Here is a 15480-nt window from a genome sequence, read left to right on the forward strand (position 1 = left end):
AGCACACTCGCACATGCTATGGCACTACCGGCTCCGTGGTTCATATCATAGCACACAAATTAATACACTATATACATACACGTATAATTATTCCACTCACCTTGGAATGCCCGCACATGTCATGTATAACATGATCTCCGTCCTCAAATCCGAGCAAGTAACCACCTATATCACACATAGGTACAATATACACATAAATAGTCATTCTCTTAAAGAGAACCCGAAACAAACATCCCTTAGCCGAGGGATCACACCTTGCTCGCCAAAACCCGCCTATTTAACACCTAATGGACACGCACCAATTACCACTTCGGGTGGTAATTTAAACCCACTCTACAATGCACAATTTAACCCAAAATTATACTTGACACCAATTAGACCAACCTAGGTCTTAGCACTAGATTACCACTTAGGTAGTGATCATTTCAAACCGCCATTTACACAAAAACCAACACGTGCAATATTGACCCATATTGCTTTTGACCGCATTTGACTTATGTTAAAACATCACTTTGACCCGAAATCACTTCTCATGCGCGATTACTTCCAAAAACTCCATTTAACACTTAACACAAGTGTTTAAACATCCATTTGACCAAAACTAGTGTCATTATCAACTTTGACCCAATCAACTTACCCATTTTGACATAAGTCCCAAAAATGCCCAAACTTAATAAAGGCTAGTGATTATATTTCTAAAACATCAATTAACACATAAATCAAGTATTTACATACTTGATTCACCAAAACTTGACTCAAAACTCATTTTGACACCAAATCAAGTCAACACCCATTTTGACTAGCAAACTTGTTCTTAAGAACATCAAAATCACTCACAAACCTACAACCTAGCGATTTAACACCCAAACCATGACAAATACTACAAATTTCATCATCAAACCCTAAACCCACAATAATCGCGTTCACTTACACTAACAATACAAAAAACACCCAATTTCATGAGAAATGGGGTTTATAACCCTAACTAGCTCAAACCCAAAACATGAACAAGAATCTCAAACAATGAAATTCAGAGTTAGAACTTACCAACACTACCACAACGTATTCGTGAACGAGGAGAACAACTTTAACTCTTGCACTCTTGACCGAATTGTGACAACCCGGAAATTTCCAACCAAATTTAAACTTTATCTTTATATTATTCCGACACGATAAGCAAAGTTTGTTAAGTTAAATCTCAAGAATTTTAAATTGTGTTCATACATTCATTATAACCTCGACCAAATTCTGACGATTCACGAACCGTTATATATAAATAAATATGTATATATATGTATATATATATTATAACTTGAGAATATTAATAAAGTATTAAACGTATAATACTTTACATGAACGTATTTGTTTCAATATGTTTATCGATGGAATTAGAAGATAATATCAAATGATTGATTTATCAGATACATTATGATATGATTACGGGTCTATGTTATGAGGTCCACTGTGATTTAAGAAATCTATTCTTTTTTACAACATTCGGAAAATGGTAAAGTGATTTATGAGTAAGAACGTGAAGTGTAAATAACTTAGATGTTGGATATCGACAAGTTAAGTAACTCGACATTTTTCATTAAGATGATTTCATACGTTTATTTAACCTTTGAACTTTATCTCATGCTTCACCAACAAACTGTAATTTAAAAACTTGAAACCTATTATGAATATATATGATTCTACTTTTCTAAAAAATTTTATGATATAACGATTTCCATTATTTTAACCTTTAAATAAAATGATTCTTAAAAATATAATTGGTTTTGGAAAACAAAATTATTATATTTGTTTGATTTAGTTTCAAACGTACAAAAACGTTTTCAGTTTAAAAAGAACTTTATTATTAAAACGTATATAACTTTTATAAATATCTAGAACCACTTTTGACAACTCATTACTTAACCAGTATGATAAAGATAACGATATTTATATTTTATTTTATTAAATATATATAACGATTTAAATTAATATTATATATTTATACGCGTATTATACGTACATAGTTTTATACTTTTACTATACTTAAACTTTACCTTTAATTTATTTTTACTTTACTTTAACTTTAATAATTCACTTTAATAATTCATACTTTAATAATTCACTTTAATAATTCATACTTTAATAATTCACTTTAATAATTCATACTTTAATAATTCACTTTAATAATTCATACTTTAATAATTCACTTTAATAATTAAAAAATCTATTATAAATAGAATTCAATAGGTTTCATTATTTCATAGAAACTTGAAAATATTTTTCTCTAAACTCTCTCAATCGATTTACATATATATATTTACTCCGTATTATTTCAAGATATTATTAGTATACATAAAATATTACGTCAGAGTGCTGTCCGAGTGATTTCGAAATTGTTTTTCGAGTGGGATTGGATTAAGGAAATTATGGGTTATAGCTATGGAGGTGATTGGGTATGGTTCATGGGTATGCTCGTGAGGTCAATATAGTGTTTATCATCTCCGTTGCGTCTACGCACCTTTCCTGCAATATTGAATCTCAATATTGATACGTGAGTACTCATAATTTAACTTTTACATACTAATAGTGTTGAAATGTCCCGTTCTTATTGATTAAAAACGTTCCATATTAATTGATTTCGTTGCGAGGTTTTGACCTCTATATGAGACGTTTTTCAAAGACTGCATTCATTTTTAAAACAAACCATAACCTTTATTTCATAAATAAAGGTTTAAAAAAACTTTACGTAGATTATCAAATAATGATAATCTAAAATATCCTGTTTACACACGACCATTACATAATGGTTTACAATACAAATATGTTACATCGAAATCAGTTTCTTGAATGCAGTTTTTACACAATATCATACAAACATGGACTCCAAATCTTGTCCTTATTTTAGTATGCAACAGCGGAAGCTCTTAATATTCACCTGAGAATAAACATGCTTTAAACGTCAACAAAAATGTTGGTGAGTTATAGGTTTAACCTATATATATCAAATCGTAACAATAGACCACAAGATTTCATATTTCAATACACATCCCATACATAGAGATAAAAATCATTCATATGGTGAACACCTGGTAACCGACAATAACAAGATGCATATATAAGAATATCCCCATCATTCCGGGACACCCTTCGGATATGATATAAATTTCGAAGTACTAAAGCATCCGGTACTTTGGATGGGGTTTGTTAGGCCCAATAGATCTATCTTTAGGATTCGCGTCAATTAGGGTGTCTGTTCCCTAATTCTTAGATTACCAGACTTAATAAAAAGGGGCATATTCGATTTCGATAATTCAACCATAGAATGTAGTTTCACGTACTTGTGTCTATTTTGTAAATCATTTATAAAACCTGCATGTATTCTCATCCCAAAAATATTAGATTTTAAAAGTGGGACTATAACTCACTTTCACAGATTTTTACTTCGTCGGGAAGTAAGACTTGGCCACTGTTGATTCACGAACCTATAACAATATATACATATATATTAAAGTATGTTCAAAATATATTTACAACACTTTTAATATATTTTGATGTTTTAAGTTTATTAAGTCAGCTGTCCTCGTTAGTAACCTATAACTAGTTGTCCACAGTTAGATGTACAGAAATAAATCGATAAATATTATCTTGAATCAATCCACGACCCAGTGTATACGTATCTCAGTATTGATCACAACTCAAACTATATATATTTTGGAATCAACCTCAACCCTGTATAGCTAACTCCAACATTCACATATAGAGTGTCTATGGTTGTTCCGAAATATATATAGATGTGTCGACATGATAGGTCGAAACATTGTATACGTGTCTATGGTATCTCAAGATTACATAATATACAATACAAGTTGATTAAGTTATGGTTGGAATAGATTTGTTACCAATTTTCACGTAGCTAAAATGAGAAAAATTATCCAATCTTGTTTTACCCATAACTTCTTCATTTTAAATCCGTTTTGAGTGAATCAAATTGCTATGGTTTCATATTGAACTCTATTTTATGAATCTAAACAGAAAAAGTATAGGTTTATAGTCGGAAAAATAAGTTACAAGTCGTTTTTGTAAAGGTAGTCATTTCAGTCGAAAGAACGACGTCTAGATGACCATTTTTGAAAACATACTTCCACTTTGAGTTTAACCATAATTTTTGGATATAGTTTCATGTTCATAATAAAAATCATTTTCTCAGAATAACAACTTTTAAATCAAAGTTTATCATAGTTTTTAATTAACTAACCCAAAACAGCCCGCGGTGTTACTACGACGGCGTAAATCCGGTTTTACGGTGTTTTTCGTGTTTCCAGGTTTTAAATCATTAAGTTATCATATCATATAGATATAGAACATGTGTTTAGTTGATTTTAAAAGTCAAGTTAGAAGGATTAACTTTTGTTTGCGAACAAGTTTAGAATTAACTAAACTATGTTCTAGTGATTACAAGTTTAAACCTTCGAATAAGATAGCTTTATATGTATGAATCGAATGATGTTATGAACATCATTACTACCTTAATTTCCTTGGATAAACCTACTGGAAAATAGAAAAATGGATCTAGCTTCAATGGATCCTTGGATGGCTCGAAGTTCTTGAAGCAGAATCATAACACGAAAACAAGTTCAAGTAAGATCATCACTTGAAATAAGATTGTTATAGTTATAGAAATTGAACCAAAGTTTGAATATGATTATTACCTTGTATTAGAATGATAACCTACTGTAAGAAACAAAGATTTCTTGAGGTTGGATGATCACCTTACAAGATTGGAAGTGAGCTAGCAAACTTGAAAGTATTCTTGATTTTATGAAACTAGAACTTTTGGAATTTATGAAGAACACTTAGAACTTGAAGATAGAACTTGAGAGAGATCAATTAGATGAAGAAAATTGAAGAATGAAAGTGTTTGTAGGTGTTTTGGTCGTTGGTGTATGGATTAGATATAAAGGATATGTAATTTTGTTTTCATGTAAATAAGTCATGAATGATTACTCATATTTTTGTAATTTTATGAGATATTTCATGCTAGTTTCCAAATGATGGTTCCCACATGTGTTAGGTGACTCACATGGGCTGCTAAGAGCTGATCATTGGAGTGTATATACCAATAGTACATACATCTAAAAGCTGTGTATTGTACGAGTACGAATACGGGTGCATACGAGTAGAATTGTTGATGAAACTGAACGAGGATGTAATTGTAAGCATTTTTGTTAAGTAGAAGTATTTTGATAAGTGTATTGAAGTCTTTCAAAAGTGTATAAATACATATTAAAACACTACATGTATATACATTTTAACTGAGTCGTTAAGTCATCGTTAGTCGTTACATGTAAGTGTTGTTTTGAAACCTTTAGGTTAACGATCTTGTTAAATGTTGTTAACCCAATGTTTATAATATCAAATGAGATTTTAAATTATTATATTATCATGATATTATCATGTATGAATATCTCTTAATATGATATATATACATTAAATTTCTTTACAACGATAATCGTTACATATATGTCTCGTTTAAAAATCATTAAGTTAGTAGTCTTGTTTTTACATATGTAGTTCATTGTTAATATACTTTATGATATGTTTTCTTATCATAGTATCATGTTAACTATATATATATATCCATATATATGTCATCATATAGTTTTTACAAGTTTTAACGTTCGTGAATCACCGATCAACTTGGGTGGTCAATTGTCTATATGAAACATATTTCAATTAATCAAGTCTTAACAAGTTTGATTGCTTAACATGTTGGAAACATTTAATCATGTAAATATCAATCTCAATTAATATATATAAACATGGAAAAGTTCGGGTCACTACAGTACCTACTCGTTAAATAAATTTCGTCCCGAAATTTTAAGCTGTTGAAGGTGTTGACGAATCTTCTGGAAATAGATGCGGGTATTTCTTCTTCATTTGATCTTCACGCTCCCAGGTGAACTCGGGTCCTCTACGAGCATTCCATCGAACCTTAACAATTGGTATCTTGTTTTGCTTAAGTCTTTTAACCTCACGATCCATTATTTCGACGGGTTCTTCGATGAATTGAAGTTTTTCGTTGATTTGGATTTCATCTAACGGAATAGTGAGATCTTCTTTGGCAAAACATTTCTTTAAATTCGAGACGTGGAAAGTGTTATGTACAGCCGCGAGTTGTTGAGGTAACTCTAGTCGGTAAGCTACTGGTCCGACACGATCAATAATCTTGAATGGTCCAATATACCTTGGATTTAATTTCCCTCGTTTACCAAATCGAACAACGCCTTTCCAAGGTGCAACTTTAAGCATGACCATCTCTCCAATTTCAAATTCTATATCTTTTCTTTTAATGTCAGCGTAGCTCTTTTGTCGACTTTGGGCGGTTTTCAACCGTTGTTGAATTTGGATGATCTTCTCGGTAGTTTCTTGTATAATCTCCGGACCCGTAATCTGTCTATCCCCCACTTCACTCCAACAAATCGGAGACCTGCACTTTCTACCATAAAGTGCTTCAAACGGCGCCATCTCAATGCTTGAATGGTAGCTGTTGTTGTAGGAAAATTCTGCTAACGGTAGATGTCGATCCCAACTGTTTCCGAAATCAATAACACATGCTCGTAGCATGTCTTCAAGCGTTTGTATCGTCCTTTCGCTCTGCCCATCAGTTTGTGGATGATAGGCAGTACTCATGTCTAGACGAGTTCCTAATGCTTGCTGTAATGTCTGCCAGAATCTTGAAATAAATCTGCCATCCCTATCAGAGATAATAGAGATTGGTATTCCATGTCTGGAGACGACTTCCTTCAAATACAGTCGTGCTAACTTCTCCATCTTGTCATCTTCTCTTATTGGTAGGAAGTGTGCTGATTTGGTGAGACGATCAACTATTACCCAAATAGTATCAAAACCACTTGCAGTCCTTGGCAATTTAGTGATGAAATCCATGGTAATGTTTTCCCATTTCCATTCCGGGATTTCGGGTTGTTGAAGTAGACCTGATGGTTTTTGATGCTCAGCTTTGACCTTAGAACACGTCAAACATTCTCCTACGTATTTAGCAACATCGGCTTTCATACCCGGCCACCAAAAATGTTTCTTGAGATCCTTGTACATCTTCCCCGTTCCAGGATGTATTGAGTATCTGGTTTTATGAGCTTCTCTAAGTACCATTTCTCTCATATCTCCAAATTTTGGTACCCAAATCCTTTCAGCCCTATACCGGGTTCCGTCTTCCCGAATATTAAGATGCTTCTCCGATCCTTTGGGTATTTCATCCTTTAAATTTCCCTCTTTTAAAACTCCTTGTTGCGCCTCCTTTATTTGAGTAGTAATGTTATTATGAATCATTATATTCATAGATTTTACTCGAATGGGTTCTCTGTCCTTCCTGCTCAAGGCATCGGCTACCACATTTGCCTTCCCCGGGTGGTAACGAATCTCAAAGTCGTAATCATTCAATAATTCAATCCACCTACGCTGCCTCATATTCAGTTGTTTCTGATTAAATATGTGTTGAAGACTTTTGTGGTCGGTATATATAATACTTTTGACCCCATATAAGTAGTGCCTCCAAGTCTTTAATGCAAAAACAACCGCGCCTAATTCCAAATCATGCGTCGTATAATTTTGTTCGTGAATCTTCAATTGTCTAGACGCATAAGCAATCACCTTCGTTCGTTGCATTAATACACAACCGAGACCTTGCTTTGATGCGTCACAATAAATCACAAAATCATCATTCCCTTCAGGCAATGACAATATAGGTGCCGTAGTTAGCTTTTTCTTCAATAACTGAAACGCTTTCTCTTGTTCATCATTCCATTCAAATTTCTTCCCTTTATGCGTTAATGCAGTCAAGGGTTTTGCTATTCTGGAAAAGCCTTGGATGAATCTTCTGTAGTAACCAGCTAGTCCTAAAAACTGGCGTATGTGTTTCGGAGTTTTCGGGGTTTCCCACTTTTCAACAGTTTCTATCTTTGTCGGATCCACCTTAATACCTTCTTTGTTCACTATGTGACCGAGGAATTGAACTTCTTCCAACCAAAATGCACACTTTGAAAACTTAGCGTACAATTCTTCCTTCCTCAATACTTCTAACACCTTTCTCAAATGTTCACCGTGTTCTTGGTCATTCTTTGAGTAAATAAGTATGTCATCAATGAAAACAATGACAAACTTGTCAAGGTATGGTCCACACACTCGGTTCATAAGGTCCATGAACACAGCTGGTGCATTAGTTAAACCAAACGGCATGACCATAAACTCATAATGACCGTAACGTGTTCTGAAAGCAGTCTTTGGAATATCATCTTCTTTCACCCGCATTTGATGATACCCGGAACGTAAGTCAATCTTTGAATAAACAGACGAGCCTTGTAGTTGATCAAATAAGTCGTCGATTCTCGGTAGTGGGTAGCGGTTCTTGATGGTAAGTTTGTTCAACTCTCGGTAGTCGATACACAACCTGAATGTACCATCTTTCTTCTTGACAAACAAAACAGGAGCTCCCCACGGTGATGTGCTTGGTCGAATGAAACCACGCTCTAAAAGTTCTTGTAATTGGCTTTGCAGTTCTTTCATCTCGCTGGGTGCGAGTCTGTAAGGAGCACGAGCTATTGGTGCAGCTCCTGGTACAAGATCTATTTGAAATTCAACGGATCGATGTGGGGGTAATCCCGGTAATTCTTTCGGAAATACATCGGGAAATTCTTTTGCAATGGGAACATCATTGATGCTCTTTTCTTCAGTTTGTACTTTCTCGACGTGTGCTAGAACAGCATAGCAACCTTTTCTTATTAGTTTTTGTGCCTTCAAATTACTAATAAGATGTAGCTTCGTGTTGCCCTTTTCTCCGTACACCATTAAGGGTTTTCCTTTTTCTCGTATAATGCGAATTGCATTTTTGTAACAAACGATCTCCGCTTTCACTTCTTTCAACCAGTCCATACCGATTATCACATCAAAACTCCCTAACTCTACTGGTATCAAATCAATCTTAAATGTTTCGCTAACCAGTTTAATTTCTCGATTCCGACATATATTATCTGCTGAAATTAATTTACCATTTGCTAATTCGAGTAAAAATTTACTATCCAAAGGCGTCAATGGACAACTTAATTTAGCACAAAAATCTCTACTCATATAGCTTCTATCCGCACCCGAATCAAATAAAACGTAAGCAGATTTATTGTCAATAAGAAACGTACCCGTAACAAGCTCCGGGTCTTCCTGTGCCTCTACCGCATTAATATTGAAAACTCTTCCACGGCCTTGTCCATTCGTGTTCTCCTGGTTCGGGCAATTTCTAATAATGTGGCCTGGTTTTCCACATTTATAACAAACTACATTGGCATAACTTGCTTCGACACTACTTGCTCCGCCATTACTCGTTCCGACACCATTTGTTCCTTTCGTTCTATTAACCCCTGGTCCGTAGACCTCACACTTCGCCGCGCTATGACCATTTCTTTTACACTTGTTGCAAAATTTGGTGCAGAACCCCGAGTGATTCTTTTCACACCTTTGGCATAGCTGCTTCTGATTGTTGTTATTGTTGCGGTTATTATTGTTGTTGAGATGATTGTTGTAGTTGCTGTTGTTGTTGTTGTTGTTGTTGTTGGGCCGTTTGTTGTAGTTGCGATTGATGTTGCGATTGTTGGGATAATTGTTGCGATTATTGTTGTAATTGCTGTTGTTGTTGTATTGGTGATTCTTATCACCGTTTTCCTCCCACTTTCTTTTGATTTGCTTCACATTGGCCTCTTCAGCAGTCTGTTCTTTAATTCTTTCTTCAATCTGGTTCACTAGTTTGTGAGCCATTCTACATGCCTGTTGTATGGAGGCGGGCTCGTGTGAACTTATATCTTCTTGGATTCTTTCTGGTAATCCTTTCACAAACGCGTCGATCTTCTCTTCCTCATCTTCGAATGCTCCCGGACACAATAGGCACAATTCTGTGAATCGTCTTTCGTACGTGGTAATATCAAATCCTTGGGTTCGTAACCCTCTAAGTTCTGTCTTGAGCTTATTGACCTCGGTTCTGGGACGGTACTTCTCGTTCATCAAGTGCTTGAATGCTGACCACGGTAGTGCGTACGCATCATCTTGTCCCACTTGCTCTAGATAGGTATTCCACCATGTTAACGCAGAACCTGTGAAGGTATGCGTAGCGTACTTCACTTTGTCCTCTTCAGTACACTTACTTATGGCAAACACCGATTCAACCTTCTCTGTCCACCGTTTCAATCCGATCGGTCCTTCGGTTCCATCAAATTCCAAAGGTTTGCAGGCAGTGAATTCTTTGTAGGTGCATCCTACACGATTTCCTGTACTGCTAGATCCAAGGTTATTGTTGGTATGTAGCGCAGCCTGTACTGCGGCTATGTTTGAAGCTAGAAAAGTACGGAATTCCTCTTCATTCATATTCACGGTGTGTCGAGTAGTCGGTGCCATTTCCTTCAAAATAGTTAAATGGAACAAGTTAATCATACAGAATATTAAGAGTAGTTAATAGTATTTCGTAGCATAATATGAACTCATTTATAAAAGCTTTTTCTTCATATTAGCGTTTTATAAGTTTAAATTCGGGTAGTACCTACCCGTTAAGTTCATACTTAGTAGCTAATATACAATTCAACTACTACAATTCTATATGAAAAACTGATTATAATAATATTTCGCGTTCAAACTTTTATACAATATTTTACAAACTTACAATACTGCTTATTTTACATAAAGCATGAAATATAGCACACAATAACTTTGATACAAGATAGTTGTGAAGATAATTCTAGCTAGTACACAAGTCGTTCAGCAAAGGCAATAAAGACACGTAATTCATACGTCCAGAAACAAGTCATGCATTCTGGTTTTACTAGGACTACTTCCCATCCTTGGTCTTGTGCAACATAACCGTTATGGCCGTTGATAAGACAGCGTGTTGTAACGTCATCAAAGGGACGAGGGTTACGTAATGTCCAACAGTCCCGTAATAATCTAAAAACCTCATTTCTTACCCCAATTACCGACTCCGTCACTTGTGGAAACGTTTTGTTTAATAGTTGTAGCCCGATGTTCTTGTTCTCACTTTGGTGAGAAGCGAACATTACTAATCCGTAAGCATAACATGCTTCTTTATGTTGCATGTTAGCCGCTTTTTCTAAATCACGAAGTCCAATATTCGGATATATTGAGTCAAAATAATTTCTTAACCCGTTACGTAAAATAGCATTTGGGTTCCCCGCAATATATGCGTCAAAGTAAACACATCGTAACTTATGGGTTTCCCAATGTGATATCCCCCATCTTTCAAACGAAAGTCTCTTATAAACCAAGACATTCTTGGAACGTTCTTCGAATGTCTTACAAACTGATCTCGCCTTAAATAGTTGTGCCGAAGAATTCTGGCCGACTCTAGACAAGATTTCATCAATCATGTCTCCGGGTAGGTCTCTTAAAATATTGGGTTGTCTATCCATTTTGTGTTTTTAAACTGTAAAATAGACAAGAGTTAGATTCATAAAAAAATACTTATTAATACAAGCAATTTTTACATATATCATAAAGCATAAGAACACTATATTACATATATTACACCACACGAATACAACTATCTTATTCCGACTCGCTCGTTTCTTCTTCTTCGGTTTTGGTTCGTTTTGCCAAGTTTCTAGGGATATATGATGTTCCCCTAATACGAGCCGTCGTTGTCCACATTGGTTTAGAAAAACCTGGTGGTTTAGAGGTTCCCGGGTCATTGTTACAACTTAAGGACTTCGGGGGTTGACGATACATATAAAGTTCATCGGGGTTGGAATTAGATTTCTCTATTTTTATGCCCTTTCCCTTATTATTTTCTTTTGCCTTTTTAAATTCAGTTGGGGTAATTTCTATAACATCATCGGAATTCTCGTCGGAATCCGATTCATCGGAGAATTGGTAATCCTCCCAATATTTTGCTTCCTTGGCGGAAACACCATTGACCATAATTAACTTTGGTCGGTTGGTTGAGGATTTTCTTTTACTTAACCGTTTTATTATTTCCCCCACCGGTTCTATTTCTTCATCCGGTTCCGATTCTTCTTCCGGTTCCGATTCTTCTTCCGGTTCCGACTCTTCTTCCGGTTCCTCTTCGGGAACTTGTGAATCAGTCCACAAATCATTCCAATTTACATTTGACTCTTCATTATTATTAGGTGAGTCAATGGGACTTGTTCTAGAGGTAGACATCTATCACATAATATCAAACACGTTAAGAGATTAATATATCACATAATATTCATATGTTAAAAATATATAGTTTCCAACAAAAATGTTAAGCAATCATTTTTAAAGAAAACACGGTCGAAGTCCAGACTCACTAATGCATCCTAACAAACTCGATAAGACACACTAATGCAAATTTTCTGGTTCTCTAAGACCAACGCTCGGATACCAACTGAAATGTCCCGTTCTTATTGATTAAAAACGTTCCATATTAATTGATTTCGTTGCGAGGTTTTGACCTCTATATGAGACGTTTTTCAAAGACTGCATTCATTTTTAAAACAAACCATAACCTTTATTTCATAAATAAAGGTTTAAAAAAACTTTACGTAGATTATCAAATAATGATAATCTAAAATATCCTGTTTACACACGACCATTACATAATGGTTTACAATACAAATATGTTACATCGAAATCAGTTTCTTGAATGCAGTTTTTACACAATATCATACAAACATGGACTCCAAATCTTGTCCTTATTTTAGTATGCAACAGCGAAAGCTCTTAATATTCACCTGAGAATAAACATGCTTTAAACGTCAACAAAAATGTTGGTGAGTTATAGGTTTAACCTATATATATCAAATCGTAACAATAGACCACAAGATTTCATATTTCAATACACATCCCATACATAGAGATAAAAATCATTCATATGGTGAACACCTGGTAACCGACAATAACAAGATGCATATATAAGAATATCCCCATCATTCCGGGACACCCTTCGGATATGATATAAATTTCGAAGTACTAAAGCATCCGGTACTTTGGATGGGGTTTGTTAGGCCCAATAGATCTATCTTTAGGATTCGCGTCAATTAGGGTGTCTGTTCCCTAATTCTTAGATTACCAGACTTAATAAAAAGGGGCATATTCGATTTCGATAATTCAACCATAGAATGTAGTTTCACGTACTTGTGTCTATTTTGTAAATCATTTATAAAACCTGCATGTATTCTCATCCCAAAAATATTAGATTTTAAAAGTGGGACTATAACTCACTTTCACAGATTTTTACTTCGTCGGGAAGTAAGACTTGGCCACTGTTGATTCACGAACCTATAACAATATATACATATATATTAAAGTATGTTCAAAATATATTTACAACACTTTTAATATATTTTGATGTTTTAAGTTTATTAAGTCAGCTGTCCTCGTTAGTAACCTATAACTAGTTGTCCACAGTTAGATGTACAGAAATAAATCGATAAATATTATCTTGAATCAATCCACGACCCAGTGTATACGTATCTCAGTATTGATCACAACTCAAACTATATATATTTTGGAATCAACCTCAACCCTGTATAGCTAACTCCAACATTCACATATAGAGTGTCTATGGTTGTTCCGAAATATATATAGATGTGTCGACATGATAGGTCAAAACATTGTATACGTGTCTATGGTATCTCAAGATTACATAATATACAATACAAGTTGATTAAGTTATGGTTGGAATAGATTTGTTACCAATTTTCACGTAGCTAAAATGAGAAAAATTATCCAATCTTGTTTTACCCATAACTTCTTCATTTTAAATCCGTTTTGAGTGAATCAAATTGCTATGGTTTCATATTGAACTCTATTTTATGAATCTAAACAGAAAAAGTATAGGTTTATAGTCGGAAAAATAAGTTACAAGTCGTTTTTGTAAAGGTAGTCATTTCAGTCGAAAGAACGACGTCTAGATGACCATTTTTGAAAACATACTTCCACTTTGAGTTTAACCATAATTTTTGGATATAGTTTCATGTTCATAATAAAAATCATTTTCTCAGAATAACAACTTTTAAATCAAAGTTTATCATAGTTTTTAATTAACTAACCCAAAACAGCCCGCGGTGTTACTACGACGGCGTAAATCCGGTTTTACGGTGTTTTTCGTGTTTCCAGGTTTTAAATCATTAAGTTATCATATCATATAGATATAGAACATGTGTTTAGTTGATTTTAAAAGTCAAGTTAGAAGGATTAACTTTTGTTTGCGAACAAGTTTAGAATTAACTAAACTATGTTCTAGTGATTACAAGTTTAAACCTTCGAATAAGATAGCTTTATATGTATGAATCGAATGATGTTATGAACATCATTACTACCTTAATTTCCTTGGATAAACCTACTGGAAAAGAGAAAAATGGATCTAGCTTCAATGGATCCTTGGATGGCTCGAAGTTCTTGAAGCAGAATCATGACACGAAAACAAGTTCAAGTAAGATCATCACTTGAAATAAGATTGTTATAGTTATAGAAATTGAACCAAAGTTTGAATATGATTATTACCTTGTATTAGAATGATAACCTACTGTAAGAAACAAAGATTTCTTGAGGTTGGATGATCACCTTACAAGATTGGAAGTGAGCTAGCAAACTTGAAAGTATTCTTGATTTTATGAAACTAGAACTTTTGGAATTTATGAAGAACACTTAGAACTTGAAGATAGAACTTGAGAGAGATCAATTAGATGAAGAAAATTGAAGAATGAAAGTGTTTGTAGGTGTTTTGGTCGTTGGTGTATGGATTAGATATAAAGGATATGTAATTTTGTTTTCATGTAAATAAGTCATGAATGATTACTCATATTTTTGTAATTTTATGAGATATTTCATGCTAGTTTCCAAATGATGGTTCCCACATGTGTTAGGTGACTCACATGGGCTGCTAAGAGCTGATCATTGGAGTGTATATACCAATAGTACATACATCTAAAAGCTGTGTATTGTACGAGTACGAATACGGGTGCATACGAGTAGAATTGTTGATGAAACTGAACGAGGATGTAATTGTAAGCATTTTTGTTAAGTAGAAGTATTTTGATAAGTGTATTGAAGTCTTTCAAAAGTGTATAAATACATATTAAAACACTACATGTATATACATTTTAACTGAGTCGTTAAGTCATCGTTAGTCGTTACATGTAAGTGTTGTTTTGAAACCTTTAGGTTAACGATCTTGTTAAATGTTGTTAACCCAATGTTTATAATATCAAATGAGATTTTAAATTATTATATTATCATGATATTATCATGTATGAATATCTCTTAATATGATATATATACATTAAATGTCTTTACAACGATAATCGTTACATATATGTCTCGTTTAAAAATCATTAAGTTAGTAGTCTTGTTTTTACATATGTAGTTCATTGTTAATATACTTTATGATATGTTTTCTTATCATAGTATCATGTTAACTATATATATATATCC

The sequence above is a fragment of the Rutidosis leptorrhynchoides genome, chromosome 3, assembly GCF_046630445.1.
Source record: "Rutidosis leptorrhynchoides isolate AG116_Rl617_1_P2 chromosome 3, CSIRO_AGI_Rlap_v1, whole genome shotgun sequence".
In the NCBI taxonomy this organism is placed as follows: domain Eukaryota; kingdom Viridiplantae; phylum Streptophyta; class Magnoliopsida; order Asterales; family Asteraceae; genus Rutidosis; species Rutidosis leptorrhynchoides.